At 38.2% G+C, this 12732-nt stretch overlaps 1 protein-coding gene across 2 annotated transcripts in view; it reads right to left on the bottom strand.

Annotated features, from left to right (window-relative positions):
• atp8a2 (ATPase phospholipid transporting 8A2) overlaps positions 1–12732 on the bottom strand; it is a 429846-nt gene that overhangs the window by 348630 nt on the left and 68484 nt on the right. The gene's annotated exons all lie outside the window — the stretch shown is intronic.

Genomic DNA, 12732 nt, shown 5'->3' with positions numbered 1-12732 from the left:
AACTACTGAGATACATTGACTGTAATTCAAAAAGAATGTCTTATTTCTTAGACAAACTGAGTGTGTTTAATGCCAATAACTGGACTCTATGGATTGTTGTTTCACAACTTAAACCTACTCTTTTAAATAAGTTCAGCTCAATGTAGTATTATTAATGTACTTCCAATCAAAGTTTATGTGCACCATACAAAAATTAGACACATAGCATGGCTAGACATGCACTATAAAAGTAGTAAATTCATTAATAATCTTAAGAGGAGGCAAATCAGTTAAGCATTAACATTTTTCATTTCTTATTTAGAGCAGGCCATAGTATTTCAATACACTTTACTAAATAAACACAAATGAAATTTAAAATAAGTATCTTATAAATAACAAGAGGTGAATTTTTTATGTTACTTATGATCATGGATACTTATTCCAGACCTTACAGACAGTTGATAAGAACTACCAAAAAAGACACGAAATTCATTATAGTGCATACAACAACATACTGTAGCTTCTGTCACACATTACATGATCCAAACTAAAAGCACATTGTATCTTGGACTGTTGAACCAGGAGGCCACCCAGGCTTGAGCTCTGTTGTATTCTGTGCTGTTATTTTTTAAGTAAACTATGAGGTGTGATTTGCGTTGCTGGACAGTGGCACATGTTACAAGCTGACCAAAGACACAGATAAGAATTTCATTTTATTCTGTACATGTGACAATAAATCCAAAATGAAATGATCATATTAAATTACATTTTTTTGGTCAAATCAATACTTTAAATTATTGAATGATTCAGCACTGTTGGCCACCTGCTTGTCATTGCTATGTTCGCAAAACCAATCAATATTATGTGCTTTGTGTGGAGTGGTGTTTGCATACATGAGAAGAAACATACTGAGGAAACAAAAGAAACGCATATTAAGTGGCACATGTAACGTGCGAAGAAACAGTAGGACACGACAAAAAACAATCACCAAATTGTTTATACTGCATGTTTAGTCACTGGTAGATAAATAGAGAATGATTGAGGATGTTGTGATTTAGTAACTTTTACTATTTCTTGAATATAAACTTTTATTCATCTCTATAATGTGATGAGCCAATTCTGCTTTTAGGTTCTGATGCCGTAACAATTTTCAATGAAACAGATAGATAGATAGATAGATAGATAGATAGATAGATAGATAGATAGATAGATAGATAGATAGATAGATAGATAGATAGATAGATAGATAGATAGATAGATGGGAACTGTATTAATCACAAAGAAAATTGCAAGGATATAGCAGCATACATAAAGAGGCATAATAACAAGAAAGGTCATAGCCTTAATTATGTTAGCAAGGTACAAATACATATACTGTATACAGTAAGAAGAATTATCTATAAGTATACTGACAAGGTTTAAGTATATACAAAGTTTAAAATGACTGGAACTGCACATACTTATCCATTACAGTATTTTTCACATAGCATCATTTTCTGTTAAGGTGTCTGCTAGACCACCTCAATACTATTCAGCACACAGAGAACAATACTACCTCAGCTGTGGAGTGACTCCATATAGAACCTGGTGGATGACAGCAAACATGACCTCACATAGTGCTCCACGGAGAAATGCAATTGTCTCAATCTGTTACTAAATATGCTCCCCTGTTAAGCCGAGACCTCATACAGAGGGTGACAGTCACTGTACATGATAGTAAGCAGCTTCCTGTTTCTTCACGTTCTCCTGTGAGTTCAGCCTGACTCCTAAGACTGAACCAGACTTTTTAATCAGTTTATTTAGTCTGCTGGAGTCAGTTGCACTCATGCCATTTCCCAGGCATACTACCACATAGAAATTTACATTAACTACTACAGAGAGCTAGAAAACATGCAACAGTGGCCTGTATACACCAAACAACCTCAGCTTCCTCAGGTAATAGAGGTTACCCTGACCCTTCTTGTATACGGCCTCTGTGGTGTTAGTCCACTCAAGCTTTTTGCTCAATTGCATACTAAGGTACTTATTATATCCTCATCATCTCCATGTCTTCACCATCAATGAGAATCATGGGTAGAGTGGGCTAGACACTCCTGAGGCCTACGATTATTTTCTTTGTCTTATTGCTGTTAAACTGCAGGTGATTTATTTTGTACCAGTCAACAAAGTTTTTACTAGTGCACTTTATTCATTTCTTTGTCCACCACTGATAGTCATCTTTTTAAAATATTTTTGAATACTGATCGCAAGCTTTCAGTGTTGCCTTCTTTAGTAACATGTACTGCAAAACCTCTTTACGAGTGGCCACCACTGTGCTGTTTCTCACCCTATCAACCTCCTTTCTTTGGTCCATTTACAGTACTAAACTAACCTAAAAGCTTATGTTCCTAGTCTGCCTTTTCATGAAACATTTGCTGTCCATTTAACACCAGTTATTGCTCTGACATATTGTCCCCCATCCAAGATTTCTCCCAGTGCTATCTGTGGTGAAGTGAGTAAAGGGTACATGGCAGTGTGCATGTTTTTTGTTTTTAAAATAAAAGCAGTGCAACTCTGTGGGTATGGGTGCAGCGGACAGGTGTTCAGTGTGAAGGAAAGAGGATGGCAAGGTATGGTGACCAGGATGGGAGTCAATCACGGGGCTCCTAGAGATCTAATAGATGTCATGGCATAGAGAAGATGGAGCCCAACTGAACACATCATGGCAGACGCCAAGAGATGGTGTTAGAGGAATGCTTTTACCAGGGTCTTGACCTCGGTGAGCAGACATGGAAATAAGGTCAGCTGGGCAAGACGAGAGTGAGAAACACCACTGGATAAAGATTTTTAAAGCGATTCAGTTTTGAGTTTATCCGTGACTTAACTGATTTTTTTTTACTTTATTTATTTGATTCTTTTTACTTCCCCACAATTAACTGGATTTTATGGATTATTTTATTTTTTGATTTGAAAGGACTTTGCACCACATATTATTTATTTTTTTTTAACACTAGCCGTCCCCCGCGGCTTCGCCCGCATAGAAGTGAAACAGGACAGCGAGGAGGGCCCTGCCCGGCTCCCCACTCCTGACATCACGCTTCCTCTTCCCCTCGGCCCACAGTCGAGAACTATGATTCTTAGCGATTCTTAGAAGTCGCAAAATCAACCAGAATGTTCAAGCAAATTATAGAAAAAAGCCCAATCTAAACCCGTTAAGTAGTTCTCTTGTTTGTTAGCTAATTGGATGTAAGATACGCCCCAAGGCTGGCACATGCATGACAACATTTGCCCTGTGCGTCTCGCTCCAATTTGCGCAAATAAATCAGTACCACAAACAATCTATGATCCTTGAGAAGCGATGAGAGAGGGCGCAAAATCAACCAGACTGTTCAAGCAAATTATAGGAAAAAACCTAATCTAAATCCGTTAAGTAGTTCTCTCATGAAAAGCAAACAGACAGACAGACAGACAGACGTTGAATTATATATATATATATATATATATATATATATATATATATATATAGAGAGAGAGAGAGAGAGAGAGAGAGAGAGAGAGTGAGAGAGAGAGAGAGAGAGAGATTTCCTTTTATTTGTAATAAGAAGTATAAATCACTTTGCACCAACTCTTGTTGTGTTATGTGTCCTCATTAATCAGCCTATCCTTGGTACGTGACTATCAATGTCCTGGGTTCTATAGGAGTATGCCAGCTGTGGGCAACCCAGGCATTACAAATGGTGGTAGAAGTGGGATTCAATCCTATGCGGCCTGAGAGACTAAAATCTTTCCTTCTGTTGTACGCACAGATCAACTTGATTATGACACTGATGAGCTGCTTTTGTGACTTCACTCCGTGTAGAGCATTTCTCTTTAATCGGTACTTTTTGTGCTGATCAGTCAGTTAACAGATTAATAACAAAACTTATTGCTGATTACGTATGGAACACGGATCACATTCAGCTTCAGCTTGATTTTAAGTAACTTATTCTTAATTCTTGTCTATTATTCTAAGTGTGTTTTCGAAAAATCTAGTAAAATTGTTTTGTTCAAATCTTTATCTCCTATGTAGTCTTTTGTTTACAATAATATGTTTATACAGTAAGCAGATTTCCTCCCATCTAACTCAGCTATTATGCCATTTCCTGCACATACAACCTGACAAAAATACAAAAAAAAAATAATCTTCCAAGAACCACAGTTACAGTCAGTGAATTCACTCAGTTTGGTATATTATTCAGTAAGAAGCCACTCTGTTGCAAATGTAAACCAGCAAACATTACAAGTTCTATAAATCTACATTTAGAAAAGGTGCTCTACACATACAGTGAAGCATAACTATAGTCCTGTAGCATATATTGGATTTGAATTGGTTGGTTAACTTACAAAGAGAAAACTAAAAACAAAACAATTTTGTGGGGTATATATTATTTACTCTTGTAATGTTTTTTGGTCATGTTGGAATCGTTCACTAACAACTCTGTAGTTCATTCAAAATTTGGAAGCAATGATTGTAACCGGGCCTAAGAAGGATGAGTATTTAACTTCAGGTTTTAAATCATTTAACTGGCCTCCAGTTAAGTTTAGAGATGACTTTAAATTCTCTTTCTCACATACAGTATTCTATAGATCTATAAATGGTTACAAAACTTATTAGTGCTATCACTCCAGGATGCAGAAGTCCTCTAAATCACAAGTGTAGGAGGTAGAATATTCAGCTATATGATATACAAACTCTGGAGAATTTAAATCAAGGCTTGCTGAGGATTAATAAAAATCAGAATAGCAAATGCTTGTTATAGTTTCTGCTGAAGTTGTTTTACATTTCTCTCTTAAATTGCTTTTTAATTCATTAATGTAACTGTATTTATTTTGCCACTTCCCGCTCTTTGAAGTTGGCCTGCGGTAGAGCTGATGCATTTTCACATGTGGGGTACCCATTTCCAGATGTCTTCTGCTCAAATGAAACTGCTGCCATTTGCTTACAGAATGACCCTCTCTAAAACGGAGCTGATGTGAGAATCCTGATTTAAAACCACCCTTTAGGTTTGTATGCATTGTATATGGATATTTTGTGTATATTGTGTAGAATGATATGCTGGACCATGTCTTTGTATATATTTTAACATTGTGTTTTGCATTTTATATTATATTTCTGAATACAGCATAGTACACTTGGCTTACAATATAACTGGAAGAGTGCTAAAGGCCGGGTTTATACTTCACACAACGTGACGCATGCTTCAGTGCACGCTCCTGCTATGCAAGCATTTTACTGTTTATACTTGCGTGCGTACTTTATGTAAATCTGGAGGAATCCACCAGGTGGCAGTGTGAGATATTATCACGGTGAGAACAGGTTCGGCTTCTCGGTGTTGTGAATTGCCTGGAACACCCATTAAATTCCGATGACACCTTACCGCAATATCTCTGAAAAGGATGTTTAATGATTAAATCCATCAGTCCAGGGATTTGTCCATTCCAGGAAGCATTGGGCACAAGGCTGAAATAATGCCTGGACGTGGCCTCAGCTCATTGCAAGGTGAATACAAGCACACACATACACTGGAGTCATTTTAGCGACACCGAATCTGAATATCTTTGGAAGGAAACCAGAGCTCACTGTGGAAATCCAGCAGGAAAACATGTAAACTCCAAGCAAGGAATACCAGCGACGTGACTCCCTGCGAGACAGCAGTGCTACCACTCTGCCACCGTTTCACCCCCATGTGTGTAATTATTAACAGTATTCATTATTTAAACTGAATTAATGATTTATCTGTAAAATGTAACATACATACTTTAATGCTTTTCATCATGAAAGTGATATCAAGTATAAACCTAAGGATTCTAAATGTGCAGAGAGTTGGAATATCATACATTTAATGTGTTCTGAGTGGTGATCTGTTGCTGTTTGCCGCTGCTGTCAGGTCAGGAGGAAGCCCCAGAAAAAAAAGATGGCACAGAAGACGGTATGTGAGACTTTTAAAATGTATCGTGTCATTATGATCGGGAATATGCGACGCTTGAATGTAAAAGCACCACAAATGCATCTGTATGTCGGCATTTTGCTTCACCACATCGAACTATTCATCAAACATTGAAGCGCACACATCGATCTCGTAGGATCCGCATAGAAGATTTCTGTCACACGTAGATAGTAAACAGAGACTCTGACGTCACATTCTGAATTTTATCACACTGCGCCCCCCCCCCCACTTTTTGCTGGTACTGCAACTCGCGCAAATTAATTTCTGAGGACCTGCTCAGAGGACGTGTCAAATGAACACTGGGAATGCTTACTCTTGTATGCATTAATATTTTAGCTTTTTTTTAGCCACAAAAAAGGTCAGCAAACTAATCAGGTAGAGGCTCATATCTGCTTGTTTGTATTTTTGGCTTATTGATGATGCATTTCACTCCCTGACCTTTGACCAGTTATTATTATATTTTACTTCAATTGATCTCCTGGTCTCATTTGAAGGCAGCACTGTCTGCACTTTTCGATCCAGTGGCAGAATGGCAAAGTGTTTCATCTTTCAATACAAATCTCTTTAAAACATTTGAAAAAAACAAATAGCTTTTGGATGTTCTGAAATATCAAAACAAACTCCCAGTTATTTTCGGATGTATGAGATGGTGAGGGGCGGCATGGTGGCACAGTGGTAGTGCTGCTGCCTCGGAGTAAGGGGACCCAGGTTTGCTTCCCGGGTCCTCCCTGCGTGGAGTTTGCATGTTCTCCCCGTGTCAGCATGGGTTTCCCCCGGGTGCTCCGGTTTCCTCCCACAGTCCAAAGACATGCAGGTTAGGTGGATTGGCGATTCTAAATTGGCCCTAGTGTGTGCTTGTTGTGTGGGTGTGTGTCCTGCGGTGGGTTGGTGCCCTGCCCGGTATTGGTTCCTGTCTTGCGCCCTGTGTTGGCTGCGACTGGCTAAAGCAGAACCCCGTGACCCTGTGTTTGGATTCAGCGGGTTAGAAAATGGATGGATGGGATGGTGAGTTTTCAGTCATTTTCAGGAGGTGTGCTTCAGCTCTAAATGAAGTTTCCTGTTACAATGCCTGCAGTTCTATTCCTGCTATTAATATGATGGTAACAATGAAATATTAATAAGACTAACATGTGCATGGTGCTTGTTAAGGGATTATGCTTCTTATTAAATTTGAAGCTGAGCTGCATGTTAACATTTAAACGAGCCAAGAGAAAGCAGACTGAACAAAATGAGTTCCTCCTCTAAAAGCCCCCTAAATCATTCAGTATAAGGGCTACTGAATGGAGGTAAGCAGCAGCAGAATCTTGGAGCTTCTGGTGACTCTGCTAGTTCTATTTGTTTATTTCTTTTAAAATATTAGAAAGAAACAAAAAAAGAACAGAAAATCCAACAACTTTGTTTGTTATACTATACGCAATTTAAGGTGACAACTTATTCTAGAATTGCTGGAAATGCTGCAACATACCGTTACTCTCTACTGTCAAAAGACTGAAGACTACAATATACTCACGGGCAGGCAGGGATGACATGACTGGTATTGTGCAGTTCTCTGGAAGTGCATGCATCAGTAGGGGCTGAACAGTTGGGTAATGCTTGACTTTATATCTCTCTGATGCCTTTATCTTTTGTTTGCATTTCTTTTGTTTTCCCAAGTGGAGCACAGGCAGGTGAAGAGACTTGCTCATGCTCCCACAGTGTCAGTAACATGATGTGAACCCACAATCTCTGTGTTTGAAAGCCAAAGGCTTAACCACTATGCTACACATTGAAAGTAAAGCATGCTCAGTACACTGCTCAAGAGAAAATCATTTTTATTCAATTTATATTTTCCAATAAATTTTCATACAACCATTATAAGGTGCTTAATATTGAGGTGTGGAAGATATATGAGCACTGATACAACAATTGGCACAGACACATGGAAAATATGAATATGATGGTGCAGGTCAGCTCTACTCTACTGATTGCATCCCAAAAGCATCTTGAACCTACTACCACCGCATAACGTACCCAAGGGATAAGCCAGAGGATGAGGGCACAACACAAAGCAAGGCTGCATAAAAGTGCAAAAGTGCTTTTATTAAAAGCACTGGAAGGCTTTTGCACCAACCCCTTGCTTTGTGTGTTGTGACCTCATCTGCTAGGCTCATCCCTCAGATACGTTACAGGCAATGCAGGTTCAAGAGGCTCTTGGGTTGCAACTGCTAGCGAGAAGCTGGCCCGCTCCATCACAAAGACCTTGTAGGTGTTCATCACCAGTGTCACTGTGCTGCTGCAGCACTTACAAGTAATTTTAATTACTGTGACTATAATTATCCATCAACTTATTTTCATACCACATTTATATTGCCGCATGGTGCCAGACTTCTATTCTCTCAGCATTGGCCACAAGGCCACATACTGTGGAGCGGGCCATTGCTTGGCACACACAAGGCCAGTTGTTAATTAACCTAACCTGCACATTTAGGATAACTGCAGGGTCACACATTTTCATAAAGGGCTTACCAGGAAGTAAACTTTTGAAATACCTTGTATTTTTTTAATTACTTTTTGGAAATATATCAGATATGATTTTGGAAACTTGCTTGGAAAATATTTAACTATACTTAGAAACATACCAAGTATAATTTTTAATACTATAGATTTATCTGGTCAAAAGGGATACTGTACTTTTTGCGATTTACATGTGTTAATTAGATATGGACATACTGTATATATTCACATAATTTACTCTTTCATCTTGACTGTCTTCTGGTTGGATTTTGTGTGTTGCCGGCTGTAATGCTATCATTTTCTCCTGGGATCAAAAACATTATAAGTTATCCATCTATTAAATTGATAACATGAGCTCCAGGCATTAGTGATTCATTCCCCCAGGGTGGTCATTAATCTCTAGACGCCTTTATCCACAGACATTGGCAAGCGGGTCTTACTGTCTAGATGGGCAAAGCAAAGGCAGATTGTTTTAGTGCGTTGAAGTCAAGCTTTATCACTTGTTCCATGCGTGAAAATCAAAATCCTTCCTCTTATACACATATGGCATTACTTATGTAAAGCCATTTTTTCCAGGTTTTATGTAACTTAATGAAGTAACAACTTAAAAATATTTATTTTGAGGAGTCTAACACATGATCCGTGGCCCCGCTGGAAACCAAGGGGGCTGCCCACTGTCGGTCCAGGGGAAAAACATCCCTGGAAGTAATCTCTCCCCTAGTCCTTCAATAATCAGGATGTCCTGGCCAGGTAAGGGTCTCAGCCATCTGCCACTATATATATATCTATATATATATATATCTATATATATATATAGACTTTATCTCTTTAGTCTTCTTACTCACTGAATGATTGACCAAACAAAGAGACAAATATCTAGGTGCTGCATACTTTTCACTAAGACTGAATGTAAGGGTACACAGGGGTAGCATCTGGATCTGACACGGCCCCTCACATCTTTTCCTTTGCCATCTTCATATAAAAAACCATGACCTGGACGTGGAGTAGTGATCTGTCTTCATATTCTGTCTCAAGCCTCAATTCTTCCAGCCAGATGGCAAAACAGGAATGTGCATCGATGTTGCCCGACTTAGCAACATCCTATTTGTTTTTCCTTTTTACCCCAAACAATCATGTCAGGTACCCCAACTTTTTTCATGTATTTGTGTTGGCTTTTTTTACATATCAAAGAATTTTATTTAAAGGCATAAAAGCTACATAACAAAAATTTTGGTTTGGCTAATTAATACGGAGATTAACAAACCTTCACAACTGGAAAAGTCCACCTATGAACTTTCACTGCAAACGTTTCCTGATCAGAATGATCCAACCATGCAGGAATGCCTAGGTAAGTAATTTGTAAGGCTCTGTATGATGGAGCAAAAAGCAGAGATTCTGGATTCAAATACAGTAGAGCCTCTGGTCACGAAGTTTCCGAATACGTACAAATCGGGTTACGATCAAACAGTTTGACAAACTTTTGCATCTGTTCACAACCACACGCTCTGGTGGCGAACAAAAACACTGGCGCCCAGTTTCCCTTCCGGTTCATACACACCAATGATTTCCGCATGTGTTCAGTCTCTCCCTGTACATTGTTCTCGGTCAGACGTGCGTGCATTCTCTGTGAACTCTTTGTGGTCTATTTCGTGTGCTTTTGCATTAATTTTGCAATTAACCATGGCCTCTAAGCAAGTGAAGAGTGGTAGTGTTGGTTAGAAGAAAGGCTCAAAGAAAACTGAAATCCAATTAAATAAAGAAATCATTGAAAAGTATGAGCATGGCATTCATGTTACCGATCTTGCCGCCGAGTACAAGAAGTCGAAATCTACTAGAAATCTATCGATTTCTAAATCGGAATCTTCCTTCACGGAGCCGGACTCTTCCTCAAAACTGTAACCTCCTCTCCACCCAGTTTCTTCCTCACTTCCTTCACGTCAGAACTCGACTCATGCAAGGTTAGTTTTCTTGGTTGTTTATGGTTAGTTTTTGTATAAATTAAGGATTTTTCAAACTTTCATTTTTTCCTCTGTGCTTGTTTACAGCAAGCGGTTCGTAAGGGTGTAGCGCGAACTCTTACAATGTTAGTTTTTTCTGTTGTTCAAGGTTTTCTCAGTGTTATTCAATGTTTTTACATTTATTTTACTATTACACTGTGCATTCTATGGTATAATGAACTTTTTGTGCTTAAAAATCTTTAAAAAAAATTAACATACAGTTTGCATGGGCTGGAACATATTAATTTTATTTACATACAGTCTAATGGGGAAATTACGTTCGGGTCGCATCCAGAGTTTTGGAACGAATTTCGGTTGTGACCAGAGGTACCACTGTACATTCAAATACATGATTCTACTTCCTCAAAAATTCATAGCTTTTGCAACAGAGGAAGGACGGTGTGAGAGGATTAGTGTCATATAAAGCAGACGTTAGTAATCACAAGTATTATCGTTGATAGTGTTGACAATTGTAATGTGTAACTTCACATTTGTGATTAACACTCCAAGAATGACAGCTAATTTTATTTGGCCTAAATTTTGGCACCAATACTTGATGCAGTATGTATGAAAACCTTCAGTAGGAGTGTGATGTTTTATTTGGATGAGCTGCAGGCACAGAATGAAGTCAGTGTTGGTTGCATTTCAACTCAAGGCTCTGAGTAATATATATATAAGAGTAATATGATATTTAAGAAAAAATCCAGACAATCAAAATCTGATGCTGTTATCCTCAACAATAAGGTTGTGACTTATGAAGGCGACTGATGAATGTGCTGAATTGTTTGATAGAGTATTAAATTCCTGCACCCTTGGCAAAATAATTGTAAATGATTAACCATTCCTGGTCATTCTATAACATCACAGTTACATGCTGAAGAACGTCACTGGTGTCACTTGCCATGGGTGGCCGTAGTAGTTTGGCAATGCAGCAGTGGCCACAGCAGGATACTGAGAAGAGGAACAATAAAAGGCAGAAGTCACTAGCAGTTCATAATGAATCACCAAACTTTGATTTTTAATTGGATGACCAACTAACATAGTTAAAATATGGACAGTCTTTTCAGCAGCTCTAGTCAGGGTATGCCAGACTAAAAGAGCAAGTTATCAATCTAGATTTGAATGTGGAGACCAATGGGCCATCTCTAGCACAAGCAGCCAGATCATTACAATGATTTATGCAGGAGCATTGTAAATTAAGTGACAGCTGCAAATAGAATGGCTGTGACTGCCTAAGAATATTTCATTGTAGTATTCAGTTCTACCAGAAATAAACATATGAATGATCTTCTTGGTGTGCTGCATACTAAGAAAACTGTAGACAACAGTAAAAATGAATCAATATTTAGCGTGTCACTGTTAACTGTGTATTTAATAAGCTTTGAATTCATATAAATTACCTGCTTATGAAACATTCTTTGATATACTATATACTGTATCTACTTATTATTACTATGTTACATTGCTTTTCCTTTTTATTATACATTATAGCTTTTGTTTTATTTTTTGTTGTGTGCTTAATCAGTCTGTAAAAAAGTATTTCTAGGACCCTATCAAGAGAACGTTGTTTGTTTCTTGAGATTTCTGATTAAAGGGGGACAAAGCTCCTGTTTTGACACTGATAGGTAAAAGTGTTATTACACCCCAGCAGTGGAGAATCACACAACCACTAGACTAAGGACATGCTGGAGCACCACAACCACTAATCTGCTGAATCTGGGGACTTCCAAAGTATGGCCTGCTATAACTTTCCACTCTGCAAACTTCTCTGTACTCTCTAACTTGGACATGACAACAGATGGGACACCAAAACACCCCAGTTAGCAGAAATAAAGAGATGGATAGAGGAAGGGATTGCCATGACTTCTACAGAGACATTCACCCTGCTGATATTCAATGGGTGTCTCTCAGTAGATCCTGCTCTGGGCTATATGCTGAAAAATCCATTAAAAAAAGATAGGTATGAAATTATTTTTTGTGTCATGGTTAGTTTTTGATGTTGTTGTTGTGTGTATTTGCTCGTTTTTGTACCTTTGAGGTGGCACCATAAATAGAATGACTTTTCCACAGTGAATTTCACAGCATTGAACCAGGTTTATCTGTGGTGCTAATGTGCTATGATGGACACAGAATTGTCTTATTTTTCGTATATTTTTAGCTGGAAAAAGCAGGCTTTAGATAGTATTGTAATGTGTGTGGTAAAAGATAGACTGGGGTCAAAGATAATTCCAAAATTGAATGCTGATTCAAAAATTAAAAAAAAAAAATCATGCTTAGGCCTACTGATTTAACGTGAT

Source organism: Erpetoichthys calabaricus, chromosome 4 (assembly GCF_900747795.2).
Source record: "Erpetoichthys calabaricus chromosome 4, fErpCal1.3, whole genome shotgun sequence".
NCBI classification, from domain to species: Eukaryota; Metazoa; Chordata; class Cladistia; order Polypteriformes; family Polypteridae; genus Erpetoichthys; species Erpetoichthys calabaricus.
This window is presented reverse-complemented; position numbering and strand designations above follow the sequence as displayed.